The sequence below is a fragment of the Chiloscyllium plagiosum genome, unplaced genomic scaffold (genome assembly GCF_037043375.1).
Source record: "Chiloscyllium plagiosum isolate Xiang-an unplaced genomic scaffold, Cpla_swu_hap1 HiC_scaffold_1, whole genome shotgun sequence".
Lineage (NCBI taxonomy): Eukaryota > Metazoa > Chordata > Chondrichthyes > Orectolobiformes > Hemiscylliidae > Chiloscyllium > Chiloscyllium plagiosum.
Window position 1 is genome coordinate 179,610,453 of NW_028270139.1, and position 12,980 is coordinate 179,623,432.

A 12,980-nucleotide genomic window follows, 5' to 3' on the forward strand; every position below is an offset into this window, starting at 1 on the left:
CTGGCTCTGGTAGGTTCAGACCCCTCAGCCAAGTCCTTCGTATATATTGTGAACAAATGTGGCCTTAGCACTGATCCCCCTGGCATTCCATTAGCTACAGGATTCCATCCGGAAAATGACTCCTTTGGGTGCAGATCGAAGATGTAAGAACTTCACAAGACATCTTCAACAATTTGATCAATTAGATAGAACCAACATTCTCACAATCAGTAGGTTTCTGAATAGTAAGGGGGGTGCGGGGGGGGGGGAAGAAACCAAAGGTTATACAGAGAAGGCAGGAGAATGGGGGCTGCGAAACATATTCAGCCATGATCGAACAGCAGAGCAGATGTGATGGGCCAAATGGCCTCATTCTGCTCCTATACTGTACAGACTTATGAATTTGTCAACGTGTTAAGTTGCCAGGGCAAGTGACTGAAATGATCTGTACTGTAGGTCATACAAGGAAATATAAAATTTCCCTTTGGCCAAGACATTACTGGATTTTATTTCAAAAAGTGCAGTTGGAATTTCAACACCAAATTACCGTCCAGTAACAGACTTTGTTAGGGCAAGAAATTCAAGCTGGATCAGTGTTTGACCGTGTGAAAGCTGGACTGACCACTGCCAGACAGAAGCTATTCAAATGGAGAAACGATATTAACGTCATGGAGGAGGAGCTGGCCCAAGCAATTTGTTTATTTGTCTCAAATTAAATGTGCATTAGGAGAAATATTGTGTAGAAATACTGAAGCGGGGAGGTCGCTGGAGAGAGAGAGCTAGAAGATCCACACCCTTTCAATCTTCATGGAAGACGTTTGTCATTCAAATCCAAGATTGGCTAATTCCAGTCTTGTGGGAAATTCAAAAATGTCTTTGAAAGAAACATTTTCATTCCTTCAATGGGGGTGTTGAAATAAGATTTATTTCTCGCAGCCTGGAGGATGATGTGTAGATGAAGACGAGTCTGTTCAGAATGGTTATGGGGATAAGTTACCCGCAGTAAGGGGTTCACTTTGTGGACATTGAGTGCTATGGTTACTCAAGGCTGAGAAATGGTCAGACCTCAGTTTGGTGTCAATGAAATACTTGACACCACTCTCAGTACTGAGAGCAGCAGCTGTTAAGTCAGTTTACAGATTTACGAGGGATGAGAAGTTACAAATGTTCAAAATCCAGAGTAAAGAATCAGGAAGTAGATGGGAGTTTGGTTAGTCAGAGTCATACTGCACAGACACAGATACTTTAGGCCAAGCAGAACACCATCCCAAACTAAACAAATCCCACCTTCCTGCTCCTGGCCTGGACCGGCGGCAGGGTCTGGGGGGCGCTGACCGGGAGCAGGGTCTGGGGGGCGCTGACCGGGAGCAGGGTCTGGGGGGCGCTGACCGGAGGCAGGGTCTGGGGGGCGCTGACCGGAGGCAGGGTCTGGGGGGCGCTGACCGGAGGCAGGGTCTGGGGGGCGCTGACCGGAGGCAGGGTCTGGGGGGCGCTGACCGGAGGCAGGGTCTGGGGGGCGCTGACCGGAGGCAGGGTCTGGGGGGCGCTGACCGGAGGCAGGGTCTGGGGGGCGCTGACCGGAGGCAGGGTCTGGGGTGCGCTGACCGGAGGCAGCTGCTCGAGGGTAAATCCACATCAGACACCTGGGGTATTTCAAACGGTAGTTAGTACGGTTCAGCAATGACACATTCCTGAACCAATGAAGGATCAGGATGGCAAGTTACATGAACCTTGGATGACCAGGGATGTGCTGACCTTTGTTTGAAAGAAAAAGGAAGGAAGCTTGTGTCGAGTTTCGGAGGGTGGGACCTGATGAAAGCCTTTAAGTATATAAGGAAAGTATTTACTCAGTGTAGTAGGGGGGTGGAACGCTCTGCCTGCCTGCAACAGTTGTAGACTTGCCAACTTTATGGGCATTTAAATGGCCATTGGATAGGCACATGGTCGAGAATGGAATAGTGTCGGTGAGGTGGGCCTCAGATTGGTTCCACAGGTCGGCACAACATCAAGGGAGGAAGGGCCTGTGCAGCACTCTAATGTTTACCTTCGATGTGAGTAGGAATGATCCTAATTAATATTTAGGAGGGTTAAAATGGGGCATGTAAAGTCATGAGCAACAAAATTAAAGGGAATCCCAAGGCTTCTTCTGCGTCTATAAAAAGGAAGAGGGTAGCCAGGGAAATGGTTGGCCCACTCAAGGACAACCAAGGGAATCTCTTTGTGGAGCCAGAAGAGGGAGGTTAGGTCCTCAATGAATACTGCGTGTCAGTATTCACCAAAGAGAAGGAATTGGTGGAGGAAGATCTCAGGGAAGGTTTCTAACCCAAACTGCTATTAAAAAGGAAGAGGTGTTGTCTGTCTTAAAAAGTATTAAGGTAGATAAGTCCCTGAGGGGATCTATTCCCAAATATTGAAGGAGGTAAGGGAACAATTTCTTGGGCAGTGACAGATGCATTTGCAGCCTCCTTGACCACAGGTGAGGTCCCAGAGAACTGTAGAATAGCCAATGTTGTCCCATTGTTTAAGAAGGGCTAACAGGAATAATCCTGGAAATTATAGGCCTGAGAGGCTCAGGTTAGTGAGAGGGAAATTATTGGAAGAGATTTTCAAGGAGAAGATCTATATGCATTTCAAAGCAAATGGATTTATTAGCGATAGACAGAACAATTTTGTACGGGGGAAGGTCGTGCCTCACTAACTTGATCGAGTTTTTGAGGAGGTGATAAAGATGATTGTCGAGGGAAATGTGGTTGATGTTGGCTGTCTGGACTTCAGTAAAGCCTTTGGCAAGGTCCCTCATAGCAGACTGAGTCACACGATATCAGGAGTAAGCTGGTGAGATGGATACAGAACTGGCTTTGTTATAGGAGACAGAGGGGAGCAGTGGAAGGATACTTGTCGGAATGGAGACTAGTTGTGTTCCACAGGGATCAGTGCTGGGACCTCTGCTGTTCCTGACCTTCATGAATGATTTTGAGGAAACCGTCGCTGGTCTAATTCGTAAGTTCGCAGACGATACAAAGATTGGTGGAGTTGCGGATAGTAAGGGATGATTTTCAGAGGATACAACAGGATATAGATCAGTTGGAGGCATGGGCAGAAAAATGGCAGATGGAGTTTAATCCGGACAAACGTGAGTTGATGCATTTTGGAAGGTCAGGTGCAGGTGGACATTATACAGTAAACGGTAGAACCCTTAGGAGTATTGATATGCAAAGGGATCTGGGTGTGCAGGTCCACAGGTCACTGCAGGTGGCAGCGCAGGGAGATAAGGGCATGTGGCATGCTTACCTTCATTGGAAGGGGCATTGAGTATAAGGATAGGCAGGTTATGCTGCAGCTTTATAGAAATTTAGTTAGGCCACACATGGAATACTGTGTACAGTTCTGGTCACCCCACTACCAGGAGGATGTGGAGGCTTTGGAGAGGGTACAGAAAAGATTTATCAGGATCTTGCCTGGTCTAGGGGATTTTAACTATGAAGAAAGGTTAGATAGACTGGGTTTGTCCTTCTGGAACGCAGGGGGTTGAGGGGTGACCTGATAGAAGTTTATATGGTTTTTACAAATATATTAAGGACAAAAGGGTAACTAGGGAGAGAATAGGGCCCCTCAAAGATCAGCAAGGCGGCCTTTGTGTGGAGCCACAGAAAATGGGGGAGATACTAAATGAATATTTTGCATCAGTATTTACTGTGGAAAAGGATGTGGAAGATATAGACTGTAGGGAAATAGATGGTGACATCTTGCAAACTGTCCAGATTACAGAGGAGGAAGTGCTGGATGTCTTGAAACAGTTAAAGGTGGATAAATCCCCAGGACCTGATCAGGTGTACCCGAGAACTCTGTGGGAAGCTAGAGAAGTAATTGCTGGGCCTCTTGCTGAGATATTTGTATCATCGATAGTCACAGGTGAGGGGCCGGAAGACTGGAGGTTGGCAAATGTGGTGCCACTGTTTAAGAGGGGCGGTAAAGACAAGCCAGGGAACTATAGACCGGTGACCCTGACCTCGGTGGTGGGCAAGTTGTTGGAGGGAATCCTGAGGGACAGGATGTACATGTATTTGGAAAGGTAAGGACTGATTAGGGATAGTCAACATGGCTTTGTACGTGGGAAAACATGTCTCACAAACTTGATTGAGTTTTTTGAGGAAGTAACAAAGAGGATTGATGAGGGCAGAGCAGTAGATGTGATCTATATGGACTTCAGTAAGGCGTTCGACAAGGTTCCCCATGGGAGACTGATTAGCAAGGTTAGATCTCATGGAATACAGGGAGAACTAACCATTTGGATACAGAACTGGCTCAAAGGTAGAAGACAGAGGGTGGTGGTGGAGGGTTGTTTTTCAGACTGGAGGCCTGTGACCAGTGGAGTGCCACAAGGATCGGTGCTGGGTCCTCTACTTTTTGTCATTTACATAAATGATTTGAATACGAGCATAAGCGGTACAGTTAGTAAGTTTGCATATGACATCAAAATTGGAGGTGTAGTGGACAGCGAAGAGGGTTACCTCAGATTACAACAGGATCTGGACCAGATGGGCCAATGGGCTGAGAAGTGGCAGATGGAGTTTAATTCAGATAAATGCGAGGTGCTGCATTTTGGGAAAGCAAATCTTAGCAGGAATTATACACTTAATGGTAAGGTCCTAGGGAGTGTTGCTGAACAAAGAGACTTTGGAGTGCAGGTTCATAGCTCCTTGAAAGTGGAGTCGCAGGTAGATAGGATAGTGACAAAGGTGTTTGGTATGCTTTCCTTTATTGGTCAGAGTATTGAGTACAGGAGTTGAGAGGTCATGTTGCGGCTGTACAGGACATTGGTTAGGCCACTGCTGGAATATTGCGTGCAATTCTGGTCTCCTTCCTATCGGAAAGATGTTGTGAAACTTGAAAGGGTTCAGAAAAGATTTACAAGGATGTTGCCAGGGTTGGAGGATCTGAGCTATAGGGAGAGGCTGAACAGGCTGGGGTTGTTTTCCCTGGAGCGTCGAGGCTGAGGGGTGACCTTATAGAGGTTTACAAAATTATGGGGGCATGGATAGGATAAATAGACTAAGTCTTTTCCCTGGGATCGGGGAGTCCAGAATTAGAGGGGCATAGGTTTAGGGTGAGAGGGGAAAGATATAAAAGAGACCAAAGGGGCAACGTTTTCACGCAGAGAGTGGTACGTGTATGGAATGAGCTGCCAGAGGAAGTGGTGGAGGCTGGTACAATTGCAATATTTAAGAGGAATGTGGATGGATATATGAATAGGAAGGGTTTGGAGGGATATGGGCCGGGTGCTGGCAGGTGGGACTAGATTGGGTTGGGATATCTGGTCGGCATGGACGGGTTGGACCGAAGGGTCTGTTTCCATGCTGTACATCTCTATGACTCTAAGATTGTGAATGGCAGGGATAGAGTGGGAAATATGAGGCTTTTCCCCAGGGTGGAGGGGTCAGTTACCAGGGGACACAGGTTTAAGGTGTGGTTGGGGGGTGGGGGGGATGTTTAAAAGAGATGTGCGAGGGAGGTGTTTTACCCAAAGGGTGGGGAGAGCCTGGGACGTGCTGCTAGAGGAGGGGGGTGGAAGCAGATACAACAGCAGCATTCAAGAAACACCTGGACAGATACAGGAATAGGAGGGGAATAGAGGGGTACGGATCCTGTAAGGGAAGGGCAAAATGTGTCAGCACAGGCTTGGAGGGCCAAAGGGCCTGTTCCTGTGCCGGAGTGCTCTTTGGTCTGAACTCTAAACCTTTCCGATGCACGTCCCGATCCCAATCCCCATCGCCAGCTTGGTTTGTTTGATTGTTTCTTTCCTTTACACAGGAGCTTCTCTCATTGTTAAAAACACATTTACAGACTGGTGTATGACATTTAGGGGAAAGACCACCAACATTTGTATGGTAAAATAGGGCAGAGTTAGCATGGTTTTATCAAGGGGAGGTCACGCCTGACAGATCTGCTCACATTCTTTGAGGAAGTAATGAACAGGTTAGACCAAGGACAGCCAATGAATGTCATCTACTGGGACTTCAAGAAGGCCTTTGACAAGGTGCCACACAAGAGGCTGCTGAATAAGATAAGGGCCCATGGTGTCAGAGGCAAGGTACTAGCATGGATAGAAGCCTGGCTGTCTGTCAGGAAGCAGAGGGTGGGGATAAAAGGGACTTTCTCAGGATGGCAGCCTGTGACGTGGTGTTCTGCAAGGCTCAGTGTTGGCACCATAACCTTTCACTTTATACATTAATGATCTAGATGAAAGAACTGAGGGCATTCTGACTATGTTTGCAGGTGATACAAAGGTAGGTGGAGGGACAAGTAGTATTGAGGAGGTGGGGAGGCTGCAGAAGGATTTGGACAGGTTAGGAGAGTGGGCAAGAAAATGGCAGCCGAGTACAATGTGGGAAAGTGTGGGGTCATGCACTTTGGTAGGAAGAACAGAGGCGTGGAGTATTTTCAAAATGGGGAGAAAATTCAGAAATCTGAGGAGCACAGTGACTCGGGAGTTCTAGTCCAGGATTCTCTCAATGTTACCTTGCAGATTGAGTCAGTAATTGGAAAGGCAAATACAGTGATGGCATTTATTTTGAGAGGACTTGAATATATAAGCAGGGATAGCCCTTCCTGAAGAAGGGCTTATGCCCGAAATGTCGATTCTCCTGTTCCCTGGATGCTGCCTGACTTGCTATGCTTTTCCAGCAACACATTTTCAGCTCTGATCTCCAGCATCTGCAGACCTCACTTTCTCCTATAAAAGCAGGGATGTACTTCTGAGGCTGTATAAGGCTCTGGTCAGACCATATTTGGAATGTTGTGTGCAGTTTTGGGCCCCATATCTCAGGAAGAATGTACTGACCCTGGAGTGTGTTCAGAGGAGGTTCATGAGAACGGCCTCGGAAATGAAAAGCTGAACATATGAGGAACGTTTGAGGACTCTGGGGTTGATACTCGATGGATTGGAGAAGGATGAGGGGGATCTAATTGAAACATACAGAATACTGAATGGCCTGGACAGAGTAGATGTTGGGCAAATGTTTCCATTAGTTGGAGAGACTTGGACCTGAGGGCACAGCTTTAGAGTAAAAGGGAAGACCTTTTAGAACAGAGATAAGGGGAAACTTCTTTAGCCAGAGAGTGGAGAACAGCAGACAACCAAAACACAGTTCCAAAACAAAACACCGGAGCTCATCAGTTCAGCAAGAGACAGTGAAAGGTAAGATTAGAGCAGGGCCTCACTGGGAGATATCTCTAACGGATATTTAGTGAAAGGGTCCAATATTTCTTTTTGCTGTAGAATGACAATAGGTTTGTTTTTTTTCTCCTTTAGGTGAAATAAACTGGAGTTAAACGCTAGCAGACCAACCTGACAGCACCAAGTGTTCTGAATAAGGTACAGTGTAACATGTGGGCTAGCAGCGAGAGTAGCTGGTTGCCTGGAGACAAAAACAAGTTGGAATGAGGCCAATCAATTTAAATTATACCCCCCCCCCACAAAAATATCAGCCTCCAATCAAGTTTGAATTGAGTATATTGACTATTTTAAAAGCCAATACGATGGTTTGGGGGTATAAGACCAGGGAAAATTGAACAGTTGGGGGGAGAACTGCCAAGCTAACAGTATCTGCAGACATCCTGGAGAATAGCTCTCTTAAAAAGGTACCTTTACCGATCAGTTAGCGGTGAAACAGAAATCGCCTAAGAAAAGATCATTCAATACCTGGCTGGTTTTGAAAATTTGAATTATTGGTAAACCTTAAGGAGTTTTATCCAACTAGTATGATAGAGGGGAAGGTAAAAGAGGTTAGAGGAAGGATTTGTAAATAGGGGTTAGTTCATTATTCTCTGCTATACCTTAAATAGTAAAGTTGTCAATTTTTATTTTAAATAATTCTTGGCCTCTGAGTTTCACACGTTACTGCACAGGATAAATCTGGTGTTGCTAAGTTTAAATTAAGCAGGAGGGTTTACCCTGTATCATAACCAGTATACCCAAGATGGCATCAGCTGTGACAAAATACACTTCCCACTGGACTCCTGGACTAAAGTACTGTGACAGGAAAATCTAAGTCAGTAACCAAATCCCTGAATTAAAACAGAGTGCATCAAGCCAGGTTAAGGGAGAGGGTCAGCTCCCTCAGGCTGAGAGCTTGTTGGGGGTTACATTTACTTTCAACAACAACTGGAATTTGTAAACCATTTTAATTGGCCGTAAATCGATAAACAATTATGTGCTGCTTCCACAGTCTTGAGAAAACCAGACAGAGTTTAGACACTCAGATTTCTGCAGCTCAGAGATATCCTGTAAAACTCTGCCTCTAGTGATTCTATCCCCCCGACCCCCAACACTGTCCCCAACGTACTTAGGACACACACACCCCCCTCCCACAGCCCTGACCCTCTCCCACACACACACACACACACACACACACACACACCCCCCTCCCACAGCCCTGACCCTCTCCCACACACACACACACACACACACACACACACCCCCCTCCCACAGCCCTGACCCTCTCCCACACACACACACACACCCCCCTCCCACAGCCCTGACCCTCTCCCACACACACACACACACACACACACACACACACACCCCCCTCCCACAGCCCTGACCCTCTCCCACACACACACACACACACACACACACACACACCCCCCTCCCACAGCCCTGACCCTCTCCCACACACACACACACACACACACACACACCCCCCTCCCACAGCCCTGACCCTCTCCCACACACACACACACACACACACACACCCCCCTCCCACAGCCCTGACCCTCTCCCACACACACACACACACACACACACACCCCCCTCCCACAGCCCTGACCCTCTCCCACACACACACACACACACACACACACACACCCCCCTCCCACAGCCCTGACCCTCTCCCACACACACACACACACACACCCCCCTCCCACAGCCCTGACCCTCTCCCACACACACACACACACCCCTCCCACAGCCCTGACCCTCTCCCACACACACACACACACACACACACACACACACACACACCCCCCTCCCACAGCCCTGACCCTCTCCCACACACACACACACACACACACACACACACACACCCCCCTCCCACAACCCTGACCCTCTCCCACACACACACACACACACACACCCCCCTCCCACAGCCCTGACCCTCTCCCACACACACACACACACACACACACACACACACACACACCCCCCTCCCACAGCCCTGACCCTCTCCCACACACACACACACACACACACACACACACACACACACCCCCTCCCACAGCCCTGACCCTCTCCCACACACACACACACACACACACACACACCCCCCTCCCACAGCCCTGACCCTCTCCCACACACACACACACACACACACACACACCCCCCTCCCACAGCCCTGACCCTCTCCCACACACACACACACACACACACACACACACCCCCCTCCCACAGCCCTGACCCTCTCCCACACACACACACACACACACACCCCCCTCCCACAGCCCTGACCCTCTCCCACACACACACACACACACACACACACACACACCCCCCTCCCACAGCCCTGACCCTCTCCCACACACACACACACACACACACACACACACCCCCCTCCCACAGCCCTGACCCTCTCCCACACACACACACACACACACACACACACCCCTCCCACAGCCCTGACCCTCTCCCACACACACACACACACACACACACACCCCCCTCCCACAGCCCTGACCCTCTCCCACACACACACACACACACACACACACACACACCCCCCTCCCACAGCCCTGACCCTCTCCCACACACACACACACACACACACACACACACACACACACCCCCCTCCCACAGCCCTGACCCTCTCCCACACACACACACACACACACACACACACACACACACACCCCCCTCCCACAGCCCTGACCCTCTCCCACACACACACACACACACACACACACACACACACACACACACCCCCCTCCCACAGCCCTGACCCTCTCCCACACACACACACACACACACACACACACACACACACCCCCCTCCCACAGCCCTGACCCTCTCCCACACACACACACACACACACACACACACCCCCCTCCCACAGCCCTGACCCTCTCCCACACACACACACACACACACACACACACACCCCCCTCCCACAGCCCTGACCCTCTCCCACACACACACACACACACACACACACACCCCCCTCCCACAGCCCTGACCCCCACACACACCCCCCTCCCACAGCCCTGACCCCCACACACACCCCACCACACACACCCCACACACACCCCACACACACCCCACACACACCCCACCACACCCCACCACACCCCACCACACCCCACCACACCCCACCACACCCCACCACACCCCACCACACCCCACCACACCCCACCACACACACCACACACACCACACACACCACACACACACACACACACACACCACACACACACACACACACCCCTCCCACAGCCCTGACCCTCTCCGAGACACACACACACACACACCTCCCACAGCCCTGACCCTCTCCGAGACACACACACACACACTCCTCCCACAGCCCTGACCCTCTCCGAGACACACACACACACACTCCTCCCACAGCCCTGACCCTCTCCGAGACACACACACACACACTCCTCCCACAGCCCTGACCCTCTCCGAGACACACACACACACACTCCTCCCACAGCCCTGACCCTCTCCGAGACACACACACACACACTCCTCCCACAGCCCTGACCCTCTCCGAGACACACACACACACACACCTCCCACAGCCCTGACCCTCTCCGAGACACACACACCCCCCTCCCACAGCCCTGACCCTCTCCGAGACACACACACCCCCCTCCCACAGCCCTGACCCTCTCCGAGACACACACACCCCCCTCCCACAGCCCTGACCCTCTCCGAGACACACACACACTCCTCCCACAGCCCTGACCCTCTCCGAGACACACACACCCCCCTCCCACAGCCCTGACCCTCTCCGAGACACACACACACTCCTCCCACAGCCCTGACCCTCTCCGAGACACACACACACTCCTCCCACAGCCCTGACCCTCTCCGAGACACACACACACACACACACACACCCCCCTCCCACAGCCCTGACCCTCTCCGAGACACACACACACACACACACCCCCCTCCCACAGCCCTGACCCTCTCCGAGACACACACACACTCCTCCCACAGCCCTGACCCTCTCCGAGACACACACACACACACACCCCCCTCCCACAGCCCTGACCCTCTCCGAGACACACACACACTCCTCCCACAGCCCTGACCCTCTCCGAGACACACACACCCACCTCCCACAGCCCTGACCCTCTCCGAGACACACACACACCCCCCTCCCACAGCCCTGACCCTCTCCGAGACACACACACACACACACCCCCCTCCCACAGCCCTGACCCTCTCCGAGACACACACACACACACACACACCCCCCTCCCACAGCCCTGACCCTCTCCGAGACACACACACACTCCTCCCACAGCCCTGACCCTCTCCGAGACACACACACACACACACCCCCCTCCCACAGCCCTGACCCTCTCCGAGACACACACACACTCCTCCCACAGCCCTGACCCTCTCCGAGACACACACACACACCTCCCACAGCCCTGACCCTCTCCGAGACACACACACACACACACCTCCCACAGCCCTGACCCTCTCCGAGACACACACACACACCTCCCACAGCCCTGACCCTCTCCGAGACACACACACACACACACCTCCCACAGCCCTGACCCTCTCCGAGACACACACACACACACACCTCCCACAGCCCTGACCCTCTCCGAGACACACACACACACACCCCCCTCCCACAGCCCTGACCCTCTCCGAGACACACACACACACACACACCCCCCTCCCACAGCCCTGACCCTCTCCGAGACACACACACACACACACACCCCCCTCCCACAGCCCTGACCCTCTCCGAGACACACACACACACACACACCCCCCTCCCACAGCCCTGACCCTCTCCGAGACACACACACACACACACACCCCCCTCCCACAGCCCTGACCCTCTCCGAGACACACACACACACACACCCCCCTCCCACAGCCCTGACCCTCTCCGAGACACACACACACACACACACACACACCCCCCTCCCACAGCCCTGACCCTCTCCGAGACACACACACACACCCCCCTCCCACAGCCCTGACCCTCTCCGAGACACACACACACACCCCCCTCCCACAGCCCTGACCCTCTCCGAGACACACACACACACACACACCCCCCTCCCACAGCCCTGACCCACTCCGAGACACACACACACACACACACACCCCCCTCCCACAGCCCTGACCCTCTCCGAGACACACACACACACCCCCCTCCCACAGCCCTGACCCTCTCCGAGACACACACACACACACCCCTCCCACAGCCCTGACCCTCTCCGAGACACACACACACCCCTCCCACAGCCCTGACCCTCTCCGAGACACACACACACCCCTCCCACAGCCCTGACCCTCTCCGAGACACACACACACCCCTCCCACAGCCCTGACCCTCTCCGAGACACACACACACCCCTCCCACAGCCCTGACCCTCTCCGAGACACACACACACCCCTCCCACAGCCCTGACCCTCTCCGAGACACACACACACCCCTCCCACAGCCCTGACCCTCTCCGAGACACACACACACACCTCCCACAGCCCTGACCCTCTCCGAGACACACACACACCCCTCCCACAGCCCTGACCCTCTCCGAGACACACACACACCCCTCCCACAGCCCTGACCCTCTCCGAGACACACACACACCCCTCCCACAGCCCTGACCCTCTCCGAGAGACACACACACACACCTCCCACAGCCCTGACCCTCTCCGAGACACACACGCACACACACAACCTCCCACAGCCCTGACCCTCTCCGAGAGACACACACACAACCTCCCACAGCCCTGACCCTCTCCGAGA